Source organism: Phyllostomus hastatus, unplaced genomic scaffold, assembly GCF_019186645.2.
Source record: "Phyllostomus hastatus isolate PE091 unplaced genomic scaffold, TTU_PhHast_1.1 phas_scaffold_585, whole genome shotgun sequence".
Lineage (NCBI taxonomy): Eukaryota > Metazoa > Chordata > Mammalia > Chiroptera > Phyllostomidae > Phyllostomus > Phyllostomus hastatus.
In genome coordinates, this window is record NW_025334037.1 from 10,872,210 (window position 1) to 10,891,097 (window position 18,888).

The 18,888-nt window shown below is 39.8% G+C and overlaps 1 protein-coding gene and 2 pseudogenes across 2 annotated transcripts in view; all 3 read left to right on the forward strand.

Moving 5' to 3' along the window:
- NELL1 (neural EGFL like 1) overlaps nucleotides 1–18,888 on the forward strand; it is a 727,165-nt gene that overhangs the window by 478,885 nt on the left and 229,392 nt on the right. The gene's annotated exons all lie outside the window — the stretch shown is intronic.
- On the forward strand, nucleotides 6,595–7,278 carry LOC123810012 (annotated as a pseudogene).
- LOC123809890 lies at nucleotides 9,913–11,075 on the forward strand (annotated as a pseudogene).

The following is an 18,888-nucleotide window of genomic DNA, read 5'->3' on the forward strand; positions in this document are numbered from 1 at the left end:
TCATGAATAATGTGAAACTGCCAACCCCATCTTAACAACCTTTGAGCCGGGGTGTGTGTGGGGGAGGGGTGGTGTTCCTTTCCTAAGTGTAAACTATATCCAGAAAACTCTGCTTAGTGTAGAAATAAGTGTAACTCTTCCTCAAACATGGCCCTTTTCAGTGTATTTGGTATTGTACAATGTGTCTTGTCTTTTGGAAAGCGAGGGGCACACTCGTGGGTTACTTTAAGTCTGGCTCTCCACAGCTTCCTCGGAGAGCTGCGTGTCTCTGTCCACTCTTCCGTGGGTAGTACACAGTGATGGAATGATGGGGAAAGTTGTTAATTGGGCACTAGAGGAACTGCAGCACATTAAGTCTCTCTGCATTGATCGTTTTAGGAAAGTCATTGATAAAATAGTGTTCATAATCAGTTGATTCTGTAGAATGTGAAGTGGATTTCAGGAACTTTCTGAGAGGGAGAATGTTTTTAAAATTTTGCTTTTATTAAGGTAAGGCATTAATAGAAAGCAGTCTTAGTCACTGAAAATTTATTGTTTCTCTTTTGTAGAGTGCACGTTTCCCTTTTTCAAGCAGTACCTTTCAAAACCTTGTATTTTTCTTTCAAAACCTTAAATGTTTCCCTCCTGCCTTCAGGGTATCATAAATTTTCTTAGTTTGACATTCCAGTGTGTCTGTCCTCTGACCCCAATTTACTCTTCCCATTTATCTGCCACCGTTTTCCTGCTTAAACCCTTCCTTTCAGCTGAGCAGGAGTGCTTAGTGTCCCCTGCAGGCCTTTCAGTTTTGCCTCCATCTCAGAAATCTTCTCCTTTCCCCTGCACTGATCTGCCACTGGCCCTTCTGTAAGGTTTGACAGAAGCCCCTTTCCAATCATCGTAGCCCAGGTGCACAGTCAGTGCATCCTCTGAACTTCTCATGTCTTGGCTAAGTCACTGGGGATCCATTTAGCAGCCACTGGCAACTCACATTCCACCTAGATATGTTTAGGTTAACTCCGCCAAGAATGTAAGCTCCATGAAGGCTGCAGGTTTTATGTGTGTTCCATGGAATTTTCTCTTTCTGAAATTAGTAGATTCACTTATATGCTACTTGTTTGCCTATCTATCTATCTATCTATCTATCTATCTATCTATCTATCTATCTATCTATCCAGTATTTCCTGCTGTCTACTCCCACTGGAATATAAGTTCCAGAAGATGTCATGAAATTTGTCAACGTCGTAGAAGACATTCATGGTAGAATGGTTGGCTGTGGCACTTGTGCTGTCAATCACTGACCTATGCAGCCCCATGGAAATGGTCAGCGACCCTGTCATTGCCCCTTCTAGTTTTATTTAACCTCTCAACAAGATATGGACACTGCGACCACTCACTGCTTGAGTTTCACTTCTTTTGACCTGTGACATTTTGTCTCCATTCCCCACCTGCTACCCAGATTGTTTCTTTTCTAGTCATCTTCCTTTAATAATTTTAGTATTGATAATGGATGATATCCCAGTTTTGTCATCATTTTTCTGTGCTTTCTCTACAACTATCTAACCAGCTTAGTACTTTGTGACCTTACAGGCATGACACCTTGCAGTGTTCCCGTTGTTGTGACATATGTCAAAACCACTCACTTACTCATAAACAGTAAGTTACAAGCACTTGTGAATGATTGACTTTTTAAAATAATTAGACTCTTCTGAAAATTACCATTATAAGGATGTCACAGTCACTCATTTGCATTTTAATAGTGTGTGCTTGCATGTGAGGAAAGGTGGAATTAGAGTGAGCTGGAAGTGAATTGCTCACAATTCATAGCCTATTATATGCTGGCTGAAAATATCCATGAACTATGGTTACTGATGTGTCATTGATAGTTACAGCAAGTCTGAAGTATTGTAATTTGTAAACTGTGGATTTAAGTTGAGTTTGCTTCTTTGATGGGATACATTTTGGATACAATTGGATACATTGCTTCATTTTCACTGAGGAAGAGAGATGAAGAAAATATGCGTATGCATCTACATATGCATGGCCTAGAAATGAGAATGAGGCTGTAGTTACAGTTTCCAAATCAAAAGCAATGTGGTCATCCAAATGACACGTGCAATGAAATTATTTCTATTAACATCATGACTACATGGAACTATGATGTGCTATACTTTTTAACCATAAAATATGAGTTTTTTACCTGTATTAGCACATGCTTATTTTGTTTATATTACCTATATAGGCCTGAATTTGATCTTTAAAATATTGATTTACACCATTTTTATATTGCATTAATCATATCTGTTTATCCTCAAAAATGACATTTTACCATTATTATATAAATGATTTTACTCATTTGTTAGTAAAATACTTTCATAAATATGACCTATAAAAGCAGCGTGGGAACTCTGCTTTATTTGACCAACTACTTTTGTTCATGTGTGCGTGTGTGTATTTGGTTTTCATTACAATCTGAGTATACTCCAGGGAGTGTGTCTCATATGAAAGCTATTCATCATCTGTCATAGCAGAAGAAAAGTTGAAAACCTCGGCTCGAGGCTATTTTATATACTTCTGTGTGGTTAACTCTCTCCCATATGTGGATGGCTTCTGAATCTATATCATCACCCACAATTCTTTCTCTGGACCTGCAGGCATATATTAAGCCATCCACTACCCACTGGGCATTTTTATGTGGACCTTCAAACAGGCTCCCAAAGCATATCATAGCCAAAACTGAACTCGCTTCTAACCTATTCCCCCAGCCAAACTGTTCTTTCAGTGTTGTACGTTTTTATTGATTGCATCATCACTCACCCAGTCTGTTCACAAAAATCAGAATAATGTTCAATGTCTCCCAGGTGAGCAGCCAAGTTTATTTGCCTCTTAAATGTCTCTGAAAGTACTTCCCTCCATTCTCACTGCCTTCACCTTAGAACAACTGCTTGTCATTTTCTGTTGGGCCCATTTCATGGTTCTCAAATGCCAGAAAGCATCTGAGTCATTAAAACGCAGATGGTTAGGTCCCAACCCCAGACTCAACTCCAGACTCTTTGATTCAATAAGTCCAAGAAATGGCATTTTTAACCAGTTCCCAGGGATCTTGCTGCTGCTCTGGGGATCCCTTTCAGAGAACCGTAGTGACAGCCTCTTAAATGGCCCACCTACCCCCAGGCAAGCCACTTTACTGTTTATCCTCCAGATTGTCCTCTCAAAGGATCATTTTGAAAATACAAGTTGGATTATGTGTCTCTCTAGCTTAAACCTTTTTACTGTTTCAACATCACATGAGCGATAGGCTTGGTTGAACTTTTCTGCTCACATATGTAAAGCCGTGGCACTTTTGTCATTCTAGACCTGCGTAACATGTATCTTATTTTTGTCCCATTGAGGTTAAGGGCTTTTTCCATGACTCAGGGATGTTTGTAGGTCATTCTGTCTATTAAAATCTCTACCATCATCCTGATAGAAAGGGCTTTCTTTCTTCTTTATTCAAAGCTTTAAAAGATGTCTTCTCTTTTCCAGTGCTAGGAAGAGGACTGGAGTGTGTGCTTATGTAAGGGTGGCCCATTGGCAGAAACAAAACTGTGTAGCTGTATCTGGGTCATTTTTCTGCCAGCACGCTCTCCTGGGATTATGATTTTCTCTAGCCTCTGGCACTGATGGTGGGCAGCTGTTATCTATCTTATTTGACATATTAAGTGACCAACAGGTACCCAGCTGGCTCCTACTTGACAGCCATTTTATATCAATTTTTAGGAAGAGAAAGCAGTACTGCTTCCTTGTTGGCTCCCAGCAGGCTGTCTGCAAGCACGTCCCATACTGGCTCTGACCTCCCTGGACCTCATGAGAGGGTAAAGACGGGCCCTTGATATTCAAAGTATGGTAAGGGGACCAGCAGAATCGGTACCACTAGGCAGCTCCTCCTCTGCACCCCTTCCTCAAGAGAACTTCTGAATGAGAATGTGCATATCAGTGAGTACTCAGGTTGATCAGGTTTCAGAAGCACTGGACTAGGCCTCTGGCAACCCTTAGAAATACTCTCCTTATCTATTCCATTCTCTGTTCATTCACAATAATATAAGTTTGTACATTCTGTGATAAGCCAGTTGCTTCATCTGTAAAGTATTGACTGTCATGCCTGCCTTGGTGGATTATGACGATGTGTGTAAAATACCCAGCATAGCACCTTAGACAGGGGGAGTGGTGCATCGTTGTAGACCTTACTAAGTCTGTGTGTTCATCATTTGGATTTTAACAGCCCTTTGGAAATGTTCATAAATGAATCAACTACCTCCTCCAACAGCCACTGACCTGCATCAGGGCATTGTAGATGGAAAGTTAAGTGGGAGCAGGACTGTGACAGGTTTGTTATTAAAGATATGCTTCATTTTTAATAAAATAGCATAGCTAGGATGGCTTTGTGAAGCACAGAATTTGCCTTCTTTCCATGGTTGATGAGTTGATTTCTAGAAATATCAGACATTAATGCTTGTAGCATTATTTTAAAAGACACTATACCTCATAGTGAAAAAAATGCAAATCAAAAACACAGTAAAATATGAACACAATCCATTCAAGTGGCTAAATATATAAGTACAACAATGTCAAGTGTTGGTGAGGATGTGAAAAGCTGTAGTTCTCTTACACTGTTGATGGGATAAAAAGTGGCACAGCCATCTTGGAATAGTGTTTTTTAAAAAAGTTAACAATAATCAAAAGGTAAAAACTCCAGCAAGTAGAAACTCTCTAAGGACATAGTTGAACTCAACATCATCAATCAGCTGAATATATTCAACATCTATAGATTACTTCATCCATCAACAGCAGAATATACATTCTTCTCCAGCTCACAGAGAACATTTACCAAGGTAGACCACCTTCTGGGCCATAAAATACACCTTGCTGTATTCAAAAGACTTGAAATCATACAATGTCTGCTCTCAGGCCACAGTAGAATTAAACTAGAGATAAATAATAGAAACATAGCTGGAAAGCCCCAAAATAAATGTGAAGGAGATTAAACAACATGTTTCTACATAACATGTGAGTCAAGAGATCTCATGAGAAATTTAAATATTTTTGAACAAAATGAAAATACAACTTCACATAGTTTTTGGGAAGCAGTGCTCAGAGGGAAATATATAGCAATGAATGAATATAGTGGAAGGGAGGAAAGATCTCAAATCAATAATCTAAGCTTCCACCTTAGGAAACTAGAAGAAGGAGAATAAGTTAAATCCAAAATTAGCCAAAGAAAAGGGATATGAAAGATTCAAGAAGAAATTAATGAAAAGAGAAAATCATTCGAGAAAATCAACAAAACCAAACACTGTCTTTGATAAGGCTCTAGTCAGGCTAATTAAGAAAAATAGAAAAAGGACACGAATTACTGATATCAGAAATGAAAGAGGGGACCTCACTATAGATCTTATGGATGTTAAAAGGACAATAAAGGAAGACCGTGAACAATTTTATGCATGCACATTTGATCACATAGACAAAATGGACCAATTCCTTAAAAGACATAATTTGCCAAAACTCACACAAGAAGAAACAGGCCATCTGAGTAGGCAATACAAGCTTACTTCATTTCCTTGTTCTTTGCTTTATTGCATTTTCATAGATGTTGTGATTTTTACGAATTGAAGGCAGGACCCTCTACCAAGGTCCTGGTGGTGACTCACTTCATTGTGACACACGCTTCACTGTGGTGGCCTAGAATCAAACCCGCAATATCTGAGGTACACCTGCATACATAGGGTGGGGGAAAGTAGGGTTACAGTTGTTCATATGGAAAATGATACAATAATTAGTGAATAAGAATAAGCTCTGTGTTTTGCTTAATTGCAACTATAAAACTACTTTTGCCCCACTCCGTACTTTAAAACTTGGATCAGTACTTAATAGCCTTTCAAAACAAATTACCAGGCCCAGGTAGGTTCACTGGTGAATTCTACCAAACATCTAAGGAAAACATTACACTATGCCCTGGCCGGGTCGCTCAGCTAGAGTGTCCTATACGCCAAGGCTGGGGGTTAGATCTCTGGTCAGGGCACATGTAAGAAGCAACCAATGAATGCATGAATATGTAGAACAACAAATTGATATTTCTCTCTCTCTCTAAAATTAATAAATAAAATTAAAAACTATATGAGTTCTCTACGACATATTTCAGATGATAGAAGCAGAGGGAATACTTTGTAACTCATGCTATGAGACCAGCATTACCCTGGTAGCAAAAGCAGATGAAGATATTATAAGAAATGGAAACTATAGGCCAATATTTCTCATGAGCACAGATGTGAAAATCCCTAACAAAGCATTGGCAAATTGAATCCAACAACGTATAAAAATAATTGTACATCATAGTCAAGTGAGATTTATCCCAGATATGCAAGGCTGGTTCAACATTTGAAAATAAATTTATACAAAATAATATTGAATGTAAACTATAATTGAAAAGTAAAAAAATCAATTCATGTAATTCATCACTTCAACAGGCTGAAAAAGAAAAATTGCCTGATTGTATAAATAAATGCAGGAAAGCATCTGACAGAACCCAACACCCCTTCATGACAAAAGCTCTCCAATATAGATGGTAACTTGTGCCATCTCTTACCCGGCACCATGGCTGCTCTCAGACCTCTCGTGAAACCCAAGATTGCCAGAAAGAGGACCAAGCCAGGTGGTCACATATCTAATTGTTTCTTATGCCTAAACAGAGATATCCAGGATCTTAGGCTGAAGCCTGGAAACTGAAAACAAACAAGCAAACAAACAAAAACTAACAAAAATTTATATAATGACTTTTTAAGGATGGCTGAGGATACTTCATGCTAACCCAGTTTTCTACTTCTCTATCTGTCATAATGTCATCTCGTATCACATCACATGAGGCAAAAATGTGGAGTAATTAAAAATACTTACAATTAAAAAAAGAATAAAAGAAGACCAAGAAGTTCATCTGGCACCAGTCGGACTGATCTGTCAAGATTAAGCGGAACTGGCAGAAACCCAGAGGCACTGACAATAGGGTGCACAGAGATTCAAGGGCCAGACCTTGATGTCCACATTGGTTATGGGAGCAACAAGGAAACAAAGCACATGCTGCCCAGTGGTTTTCGGAAGTTCTTGGTCCACAACATCAAGGAGTTTGAAGTACTGCTGATGTGCAACAAACCTTACTGTGCTGAGATTGCTCACAATGTCTCCTTAAAGAACCAAAAAGCCATGGTGGACAGAGCAGCCCAGCTGGCCACCAGTCCTGATGCCAGGCTGCACAGTGAAGACAATGAATAGACAGCTTGTGCACATATCATATTTGTGTTAATAGAACCATACAATTCTGACAAAAAATAAAGGGTAACTTCATCAAATTGAATAAAAAATACCCTCATAACCTACAGCTAACACCATACTTCATAATGAGAAACACAGAGCTTTCCTGCTAAAATAAGGTGCAGGTCAAGGATGCTCCCTCTTACCACTTTCTTTCATTATTATACTAGAATTTCAAACTCATGCAATAAGACAACAGAAGGAAATAAAAGGTATACAGGTTGAGGAGAAAGATATAAAATGTCTTTGTTTGCAGATGATAAGATGGTCTATGTAGAAAATCTGAAAGAATTGATAAAAAAAAAGCTCCTGGAACTAATAAGTGATTTTAGTAAAATTTCAGGGTACAAGGTTACTATATAGAAGTCAATTACTTTCCTGTATATCAGCAATGAGCAAGTGGAATTTGAAATGAAAGGCACACTATCAGTTACATTAGCATCCCCCAAAGCGAAATGCTGTGGTATAAATCAAACAACATGTATGAAATCTACATAAGGAAAAGTACAAAGCTCTGATGAACTAATTCAAGGAAGAACTGAATAAGTTGAGAGATCTTCCATCTTTATGGATAGGAAGACTTAATATAGTCAAGCTAGCAATTCTTCCTAATTTGATCTATAGGTTCAATGCAAACTTAATAAAAATCCCAGCAAAGTTACCTTGTGGATATTGACAAACTGATTCCAGAGTTTATATGGAGAGGCAAAAGACTTAGAATAGCCAAAACAATATTGAAGAAGAACAAAGCTGAGGGACTGACATGCTTGATCTCAAGACTTACTATAAAGCTATAGTAACCAGGACAGTGATATGAGCAGAAAAACAGATGACTAAAGCAATGTAAGAAAGAGAGCCCGGAAACAGACCCACATAAATAGTCACATTGTGGCAAAGGTACCACAATGGAGCAGAGACAGACTTTTCAACAAATGGAGCTGGAACAACTGGACATCCACATGCAAAAAAAAAAAAATGCACACTTTAAATCCTCCACAAAAATTAACTCAAAGTGGATTATAGACTTAGCATGTAAGATGCAAAACCATCAAGCTTCTAGAAGAAAACATAGAAGAAAATCTAGATGACTCTGGGTATGGCAATGACTTTTTATGTACAACCCTAAAGGCAGGATCCATGAAAGAAATAATTAAGAGGCTAGACTGCATTAAAATTAAAAACAACTTTGCAAAAATACAGTAGCGTGACAATGAGAAGGCAAGCCAGAGTTGAGAGATACTATTTGTAAAAGACACATCTGATTAAGGACTGTTATCCAAAATATACAAAGACTCTTAACACTCAACCACAAGAAAGCATTCTGATTAAAAAGGGGCCAAAAACCTTAACAGATACCTCATCAAGAATATACAGATGACAAGTACACACAAAGATGCTTCACATCATTTGTCATCAGGGAAATGTCAATTAAAACAACAGCTAGATACCACTACATGCCTAGTAAATGGCCCAACTCTGGAACACTGACAACACCAAAGCTAGGGGGGATGTGCAACAACAGGAACTGTCATTCATTTCTGGTGGGAATGCAAAATGGCACAGCCACTTGGGAAGACAGTGTAGCAGTTTTGATAAAACTCAGTCATTACTTTGCCACAGGACCCAGCAGTTGTGCTCCTTGTCATTTACCCAGAGGAGTTGAAAACGTGTGTCTGCACAAAACCTGCACGTGGGCATTGATAGCAGCTTTATTCATAATTGTAAAAGTTGGGAACAAGCAAGATGTCCTTCACTGGGTGAGTGGAGAAACAGTGGTATATCCAGACAGTGGAATATATCACTCAATGCTAAAAAGAAATGAGCTATCAAACCCTGAAAAGACATGGAAGAAACCAAACTGCCTGTTACCAAATCAAAGAAGCCAATCTGAAAAGGCTATAATAGTATATGATTCCAATTACATGAAATTCTGGGAAATGCAAAACTATGGGGACACTAAAATGATCAATGGTTACCAGGAGTTACGGGAGAGAGAGGGGGGTGAATAGGCAAAGCTAAGAGGGTTTTTAGTCTGTACAACTACTCTGTACGGTACTATAATGACAGGTACATGTCATTGGAATTTGTCCAAATTCAATGTTCAATGCCAAGAATGAACCCCAATGTCAACTATGGACTTTCAGTGGTAATGATATGTACATATAGGCTCGTCAGTTGGAGCAACTGTGCCACTCTGGTGGGGAACTTTGACAATGAAGGAGGCTGTGCCTTTGTCAGGGCAGGGGCTGTACAGGAACTCTCTGTACCCACCATTCAATTTTGCTGTGAACCTAAAACTGCTCTAAAATATGAGCATAAAGTCACTTTTTAAAAGTATATCATATAGAGCTTAGCACATTGAATGTACCTAATGAATTATTTTTCAATTCCAAAATGTATCTTCTACTGTGTAACACATCACATCTCTTGACTAGCTCTCTGTCTCTCTCACCACAATAGAATGTCTTTCCAAAATAGAACACAAGGAAGGAGACACAATTGTGACCTAAGCAAGAATTAATGGATTTAGGATTTCACCAAAAGAAGCCAATTCAAAACAAGAGCAAGAGCACAAATTAAACTAATCTCTGGTTAATGATCATGGCAGTGAAGATGCTGCCAGCTGCCAGGTGCTTTATGCAGGCCATGTTCCAACATCCAGCTCTGGGCCATTCTTGGGAGATTTTACTTGGCCATGAGACCTTACAGAGGTGCTTCTCATTTCAGTACAATATTCCTCCATTAGCCAAGTATGGTGGGTGCCACACTGTGACCATGACCCCTGGGGATGGCATTGGGCCTGAACTTACTCTGCATATTGACTGTGTTCAGGTATGTGTGCCTGTGGACTTGGAGGAGGTGACCATTCATTCCACTTCCTGTGAAGAGGATGTTCACAATGCTGTCTTGGCAGACCATCAAGACTGTGTGTCCTTGAAGGGCAACATTGAAACTGACCACAGCCTCCACCATGTCACAAATCCCGCAACAACATGTTTCACACCTCCCTCAGTCTCTCTGCTAATGTCACCCATTTTAAGAGTCAGCCAGGCGTGGAGACCCGGTACAAATACGTAGACATCTTTGTTGTCTGGGAAAACACAGAGGGTGAATATAGTGACCTGGAGTATGAGAGTGTGAAGGAAGTGATAGAGGGCCTAAAGATTGTTACGGAGGCCAAGTCTTCACGCATTGCCAAATATGCCTTCCAGCTGGCCCAGGAGAAGGGGCACAAGAAAGTGACTGTTGTGCACAAGGCCAACATCATGAAACTGGGAGATGGTCTCTACTTCCAGTCTGTAGGGACGTGGCATCCCACTATCCTCAGATCACCTCCAAAGCCATGCTTGTGGATAACACCACCATGCAGCTGGCATCCCAGCTCCAGCAGTTTGATGTCACAGTGATGCCCAATCTTTATGGCAACATTGTCAACAGTATCTGCACAGAGTTGGTTGGGGGGTGCAGGCCTCCTGCCTGGTGCCAACTATGGCACCATACATGCAATGTTTGAAAGAGCTGCATCACAGTCAAGCAAGAGCATAGCCAGTGAGAATGTGGCCAGCCCTACTGCCACGCTGCTAGTGGGCTGTATCATGCTGGATTACCTCCAGCTCCTCTCCTGTGCCACCTCCATTTGCTCTGCAGTCCTGACGCCTGTGGAGAACAAAGGTGTCTGTACTACAGACATTGGAGGCCAGGGTACCATACTGTATGTCATTGATCATATCATCAACCACATCAGGAAGGTCAATTAAAGGGACAGTGTCTTGGAGGCTGAGCTATCCAAGACCTTTCTGATCCACTTTTACCTCACTCTACCCAATCAGAAACCCCCTCCAGCTTGGTGCGTATGGGCTCTGGAACAAATGAGCTTCTGCTTCATCTCAGTGAATAAGTCTGATTTTTTCTATTAAATTAAAATGCCATAAATGCCATTGCTTGTTTAAATTTTCCAACCTATTGCATTGCATATTTATTGAGAAATTCTTCTCTATTTTAATCCACCATTCATACTTTTCTATGTTTTGATACCTTAAATAAATCAGAGATGTTTGGAGAGTCTTGGGGCTTTCCCAAAACTCAGCATATATATTTTCTCTTTATTTGTGTTATTAAAATTCAGGAAACCAGCCTACAGTGAAGTCTGGCTTCTCTCTAGAGGCTGTTAATGAGCTAATTAGTGCAATAAAATTTGCCTACAAAATATACATGGTAACTTCAATAATAAATAAGGTATTACAGAGCTGAACTAGTGCAGAGTGAATCCACTACCCCCTAGAGATCCCATTTTGTGTCCCATGGTCTGGTTTATGTTAGGAAAGTATTTTTGCTTGTGTAGTTTCTCAGGAATGGAATCCCTGGGTAGGGCAGCTGTCCCGGAAGTGGATTCTTAAATTTCTTCCAGGTGGGCTTGAGAGTCTACAGGTCAAATCCCTTGTTAGCAGCTACTGAGCCCATGATTTTTTTGATGTGCAAATAGAATCATGGACTGTAAACTCCCTGCTTAATGCTTCAAAGTATTCTTTTTTAAATCTGTCTTTCAAAGAAAGACTGTACATAAGAAAAATGAAACACACTGGGCTAATTTACATGTTTACTGTCACTTACTATATTTTATTTACTGTATTTTTAAGGTCATAGTTGAGAAACACAAAAATGATATATTATTAGCACTTGGAAATTGTTATTACTCAAGTAGGAAGTAAAAACAAGGATTATAAAAACTTACAGGAGTTTTATCAGCAGGAATGACCTGCAGACAAAAGTGAGGTTGAGAAAAACTGAATCCTTAATATTTTGGAAACCTCTGTCTCAGCTATGGTCTTTGGATGCTTCCATGGTGCATGGCCCACAAGTTAGACATTGAACTTAGACCACAGTTCCTCATGGTTTCCAAAAGACTCTGGCTTATCCTATTACCTTGCTCTCACCTGTCCTCAAAGTTAGGGCCAGGGTTTAGAAAACTGAAAGCTAATACTTGAGGATTTACTTTGAGGAGTAAAAGACTACTTCAAACCTATCTAGAGTCTTTCTTGTAGAAAATGGCAAGCAGGGATCAGTCCATTATAAACTAATCACTGTGTTCTCTTTATTGGACGCTACACATGGAGTCCTTGGCCAGAGCTGCTACTGGCCCCTGTGGGGCCTTCTTCTGGGTAGGCCTAGACCTGCACCAGAGCCTTGGTTTGATTAAGGGAGCAAGGGGTGCGGTTTGGCTTCAAGTCCCCCACCTCCAATGCTGCATGAACCCATGCTACCTTAATCTACACCACCTACTCTGTACCCTTTGTTTCTTATGTATGGCTAGCAGAATTTATTCATGGCACCGCCAACCCAACTGCAAACAGAGCCCAGCTCTTGGCTTCTGCCTGACAATGGGAACTATGCGGGTAGGTGCATTTGAGCTGAAGTTCCCCTCTACATTAAAGATGGCTATCTCCAGAATCTCCCCACAGTGCTTGGATCAGACAGCTGTGATGAAACCTAGTATACCATAGTGGAATTTTCTACATATTGGTGTTAAAATTTTCTCACTTAACTATGAGCATCTCTAGGGCCAATACCACATATTCTCTTTCTTGTCCGCTATAGCTCCTAAGATAATGACTCGTATATGTAATGTGAGATAATAAGTTTACCTACCTCATAAGGCCCTTGAGACGACTGAGTGAAAAAATGCACCTGAAGCTGATAGCACCATGCGTGTGCATTAAGTGCATGGTGCATTTTAGAAATTATTATGTTAATTATTATCCATTGTATGGAATTCTAAAATCAAATTCTGAATTATGTTAAATTCACTACTATCTTTGGAAGTTAGTGGATAAGTTAGTTGCTTCCTTTCCTATTATATCATGGGTTTGTAACTGACTTAACTAGGGGGCAAATTGTATTTGCTGATTCATCAAGTCCCTTTATCTCCTTTTGGTTTCTTGAATACAGCCACCTCTCTCCTTCCTCACAGACACCTCCTTTCTCATTCGCCTTTCTCATCATGGGTCACTTCCAAAATTCTGTTATTCTAACTTGTGTTCTGCCTATAATTTAGCCTCCTTAAGTCTGTTTTTCTACAATGCATTCAGTGTGAACTTTCTGAAAGGAAAATAGGGTCATGTAGCTTCCTCACTTAGAGCCTCTTATTCAGTGGCATTCCTTTGGCTGTGAGAGAAAGTCAGCTGAGCACAGCATGAAAGGCATCCCGTGTTCTAACCTCTGCGTCCTTCTCCAGGTTCACCATTTCTATCCCTTCTCCCCACCCCAATACCAGCCCAGTGGGGTGCTCCAGAGAGGGCTGAGTTCAGTGGTAAGAGTTCTCTACTCTTTCTAGTTCAGGCCTTTGCACACAGCCTTAGTTTCTCTCCCCTTCGGGAGATGGTCTCATCCTAGAGGGCTAAACTTAATCATCCCCAGCTTTGGGAAGCCTTCCTTGACCAGCTCTCTTCCCGTTCCCTGCTGGGATTAAGGGGAGTCACTCTCCCAGTTCCCCCAGAGACCTCTGTATATCCTGCCTAGGGTTATCTTGCTGGCTGTCACAAGCTCTCCTTCTTAACCTCACAGCATAGCACATTCCTGGGCCATAGGAGTGACTGAGTCAGCTCTAAAGTGTCAGCACCTAGGACAGGGACAAGCTCTGAGTTCAAGCTTACTCTGAATATGTATGTATGGAAAGAAGATAGGGAGGAAGGTGACAAGGGAAGAAGAATGGCCTGTATTCACAGCTAGGAGTGGGGAACTGGAAGAACTAATCTACTGCAAAACACTCCTGTTGGGGCTTCAGGCAGTGAACCTTTCCTTAGAAGCTCGCTCCTCTTAAAAAACTCTAAAGCCCTCAAGGCGGCAAAGCAGGTGGTTGGCAGGCTGCCTTTGTTTCCTGAGATTTTTTTCTTTTTCTCCTTTTTATTGAATTTATTGGGACGAAACTGGTTAATGAAATTATACAGGTTTCAAGTGTACACATACACAACATATCATCTGTACACTGTATTGTGTGCTCACCACCCCAAGTCATATCTCCTTCCATCACCACTTTTCCACCTATACCCTCCTCCGCATCCCCCCACCCTCTCCTGAGAAGATTTCTGTGCTACCTTTATTAGACAATTCTATTTTGGGCATTATCAGTTTACTCTGCCTTGTTTAAAGTCCTGATGTTATAAACTACCTAATTTTTCTCTGAATTACCTCCTCATTGTGGCTCTGTCTTATTTCACAGCCTCACCGATCACACACTTACTTAGGTTGCATGGTTAAAATTTGTCCCAGCTCTTCTATGTAGGAGCTCCGTGACATTGGATAAATTGTTTAACCTCTCTTTATACCATTTTATAAATGGTATAAAGTGTGTTCATCTGTAAAATAAAGGTAAACACTTACCTTCAATTTAATTGTGAAAATTAAATAAGATTGCTTTAGTAGTCTGTGGCTGCATAAGAAACCACTTCAAAGCTTAGTGGCTTAAAACAGTGATTATTGTCAAGGCCAGATGGCACACGTCAGAGCAGTGTACTTTCTCGAGGACTGTTAAAGGGGATATCTAACTGACCTCAAGTGCTGACGTCAGTAAAGACCAATACAAAGTTGGACAGCTAGATGGTATCAGTCTTTGAATATCTCTACTCACCACCATCTTCAGCTTTCCTCCAGAGCTGGGATGCAAACTCCTGTTAGGGGGCAGCTCTCAGTTTTTGGGAGAACATGCATCTGTTTCAAAGGCCAGTGGGGAAGACCCCTGCCAGAACTGAGGACCTTGAAACCTGTTTTCCACCATGAATTTTGTCCTACTCCTACTAGATAATGGGAGGGCTATAATCCATTGATCATGTCCCACATTGTCTTGGCTACTAGGAAATGCAGATAAAAGCCTGGAACATTTTTTCCTCTATGAAATTGTCTCCTTTTTTTCTATATTATTACTTGATTTTAATTTATTTTGGTTTATTCCATTTTCTTTTTTAAATTTTTTAATTTTAATTGTTGTTTAAGTAATTCCATTTTCTTATATTCTGTTTTACTATGAGCCACTTAAGTTAAACACAAAAGGAAAAACTGGGTTCTTCACATTCACATTCTTTTTGTTCATTCCAGCCCACTTTCAATATAGCTGCTTCTCAGAATTTTGGGCGACTTCTATAGTCCAGGATGAGAAAAGCAGAATATGCAGATAAATGCGACTATATGGTGCCTGAACCAAGCATCAGAGATTAAAAAGGGATGACATTTCAAAAAATGGAAAATCAAATAGTCAAATTTTTTTTGTAGTAATGGCAGACAAAAAGAGACAAGACTTAGAAGAGACACGATGTATTATTGAAGCAAGAGAATAACTAAAATGATGGTATGAAATGAAAAGAAAGCAATACTGACTTTTGAAAGTAGAAGGAGACTTCTGAAGAAATTGATCCGGTTCTGGGTCATTACAGAGATCGCCAAACACCGATAGTATGAATAAAGGCTCTGCTGGGAATACGCAAAATGCCTGCTGGAAGCTGATAAGAGAGCTAGACAGTTTTTGAAGGGAGGCACTTGGTTCTTGGAGTTTCCCTGACAGCTTGCACAACATGGGATTTCTACACAGTAAAGTGTTCTTCACACCAAAACGGATTTGTTTATGCTGTCGTGGGAAGCTACATGTATTACATTTGTGATTGCTCCAAGAAACACAAGTAAAAGAGAAAGGAGACATATTTTAAATAGGGAAAAAATGGCTCAACTTCACAAAAGCAATTAAAAAAATCGGAATGCCTTGCTACCAATTTTGCACATGATTAAAAATGAACAGCCTGAGTAAAAGCAGTGTCTACTGAGGAAGACTCTAGTCTGGCTCTGATCAGCATCTGGTTTGCTACAGTGAATGCCAGATTTAGTTTGTGTAAAACAGATATAAATGAATAAATGTTGCTACAAAGAGAGAGAAAAAACATATATCCAAATACAAGGTGATTCCCCCTCCCTTTGTATCCCTCAGAGAAAAGGAATCGTCTTAGATTCAAGTCCTTATACATGTTCTCATAGTATCAGGTGTTCTTTTCATTCTTCGATTTTGAATGAGGAGAAACTATTTGGAGGGGGAAAAATGACATTAGCAATGCCATTTGGTGATTTTTTAAATAGAAACTATCTGGAGGGTAAATTTTTAAAAATCCCTTAATGAAGAATTAGTCACTCCTGGGAGAGTGTTCACAGACTTGCAAGTATTAAATATCATTATATATATGCCTTTTAAAAATCACTTAATGAGACAGCTTAGGTTTTTGGTCACATTTAGACAAATGGGGAAACAAGAAGCCCTAATATTTGCAATTGGATTCTTGTAACTTCACTTGACATTTTCAATGAAAATATCAAACATAGAGTTAAAAATTGCTTTATTTCAGCAAATTAGACAGATGGGATGATGATAGGTTTAGAAAACTTTAGAGAAGTTGAAAAATAGCTCTGGGTTGGGTAAGGCCTTGAAGTCAAGATTCATGAGAAGAGATTAAATGACATTATTCCATGATATCATGGTAAAGGAAAAGTAATATTTCTAAATCCATTATTTAATGTAATCTATTAAATAATGTACTTAATAACTTGTGCATAATAAATGAATCCATAAATCAAACATTATCCAGAGTTATCTATTTAATGTGCCCCTCAAAGTCATTCAATTTTGCCCAGAATATATTTCTTCCTTCCTTTTTTCTAGACCTTATCATTAATAAATAGGAAATCATCCTCTACATTTGTGAGATTGCTTATTTAGACATTTACATTATATTCCAAATAGCACACTTTGTGGGAAAAGAAAGGAGATTTTGAAGTTATTATGCATTAACATATAATAGCAAAGGGAGAAGTGGAGATATCTGGATATTTAAGCAGTACTGTGGAAAGAAATGCAAATGAAATTGTGTTTATTTAAGGCTGTGGCTACAGCACACCGAAGATACTTTATCTTTTAAAGTGATAAAAGATGTTATTTCTGTGAAAAGATATGGTGTCAAAAATCAACTTTACTTCAGGCCATCAAAAAAGATGTTGGGTGGCCTGATATATAAATAACTTATTTTCTCTGGGGTAAGAAAAGTCTCTGGGATTGATCCTTTCCAAGGTGTTCATGTTGTGACGGAATGAGGTTTTTTTGATCCCAATTTTATTTTTGCCAGCAGCAAGATACTTGTTTATACAGTAACTTCCTCTACTCCTTCATTCACTTACATGTTCCACAAGATTGCTTGTCTTCTTCCATTGAGTACTTTCTTTTAGCCAGCCCTGATGCTGGTGCTGATGCTGTGCAAGCCACTGAGGTTGCTGCTCTAGGAATCTGTGCCCTTTCTCTCTAGGATCTCCTGGGCTTGAGGGAAACAACAGTCATTGGGTAATTATAGTGCAGTGTGATAAGTATTGTAACAGCCATGTAAGCAGGTGCTGTGAGAGCCCACAAGAGGGGGAACTGGAAAGCTCCCCAAAAGAAGTTGTGTCTATAGAAGGGAGTGAATGAAAGGGGGGTGGGGTGGGGCAGGAGAAGTAAGAGGAGGAGGGAGAAGGGCTGAGCAAAGACACTGACAGCTGGGGGAGCTGCCATTACCAGCCACCATGTGCCGGTGACCAGATATTCAAAGCTTTTACTGCTCCCCCATCATTTCTTTTCTTGCCTATAATTATCGTTGAGCCCATTTTACCTATAGAATCTTGCCCTGATTATGTTTCTCTGTAAGATGAGATTTTCAGGATTTAAGGTGAACATCTGAATCTTCTATGAAGTGATTTTTTTGGGGGGTGCAATGATGAGATCTCTATTTTGATTAATTAACCTGATCAGACGCCTCTTCATAGTTGGCTCTGATTCTTGTGATTAGGAGACATATTGTTTTTCTTAAGCGACTGCCCAGCCTAGTCGCTGCCTCTTCAAAGCCTTTTTATTCTTTTTCACGTTTCTCTGTCAGTCTCTCCACGAGCAAGCAAGTTCCTCGTTTTGTTCTCTCCAGCTCAAGTCTTGTTTTTGCCATGTCTTCTCAAATGCCTTCTTGATGGAGAGAGAGATTTCCAGACAGAGATCACTTTCCTTTCCTTTTCGCTGAGTGAACTCCCTGCCCTGGTACCACTTTGATCTCTTAGTCCTTCTGGAAAAGGCCTTGGAGTTCATCTGAAATCTTATGGATTCCCCTACCCTGCCTTCCCTGATTCTGCTCCCTGATGGCCCAGAGAAGCTGACCCTAGGCCAGCCAGTCTCTGCCTGGGTCTGTCATACTTCTCGTCACCACTTCCGTATGTTGGGGGCAGGGAGTGTGCCATCCAGACTTCCCCATGGGCAAAACATTCACCACCTCTGCGTGCAGCTAAATAAACTGACCTCAGAGACAACGTTCCAATGAGAATGGCCCTATTTACTTCTACCTGATACATTCATCTTTTTTTTCCAAGAAGCAAACTTTCTACAAAAAAGATGGTCATTCTCTTGATCCTCTCCTCTGGGGTTGTTTGATATCTGTATAGAGCCCTCCAGAAATGGGCAGCTGAAGGTATGAACATTACTTGACCATGGTTATTGTTTTTATCTAGACTGACAGATGCTTGTTGCAGTGT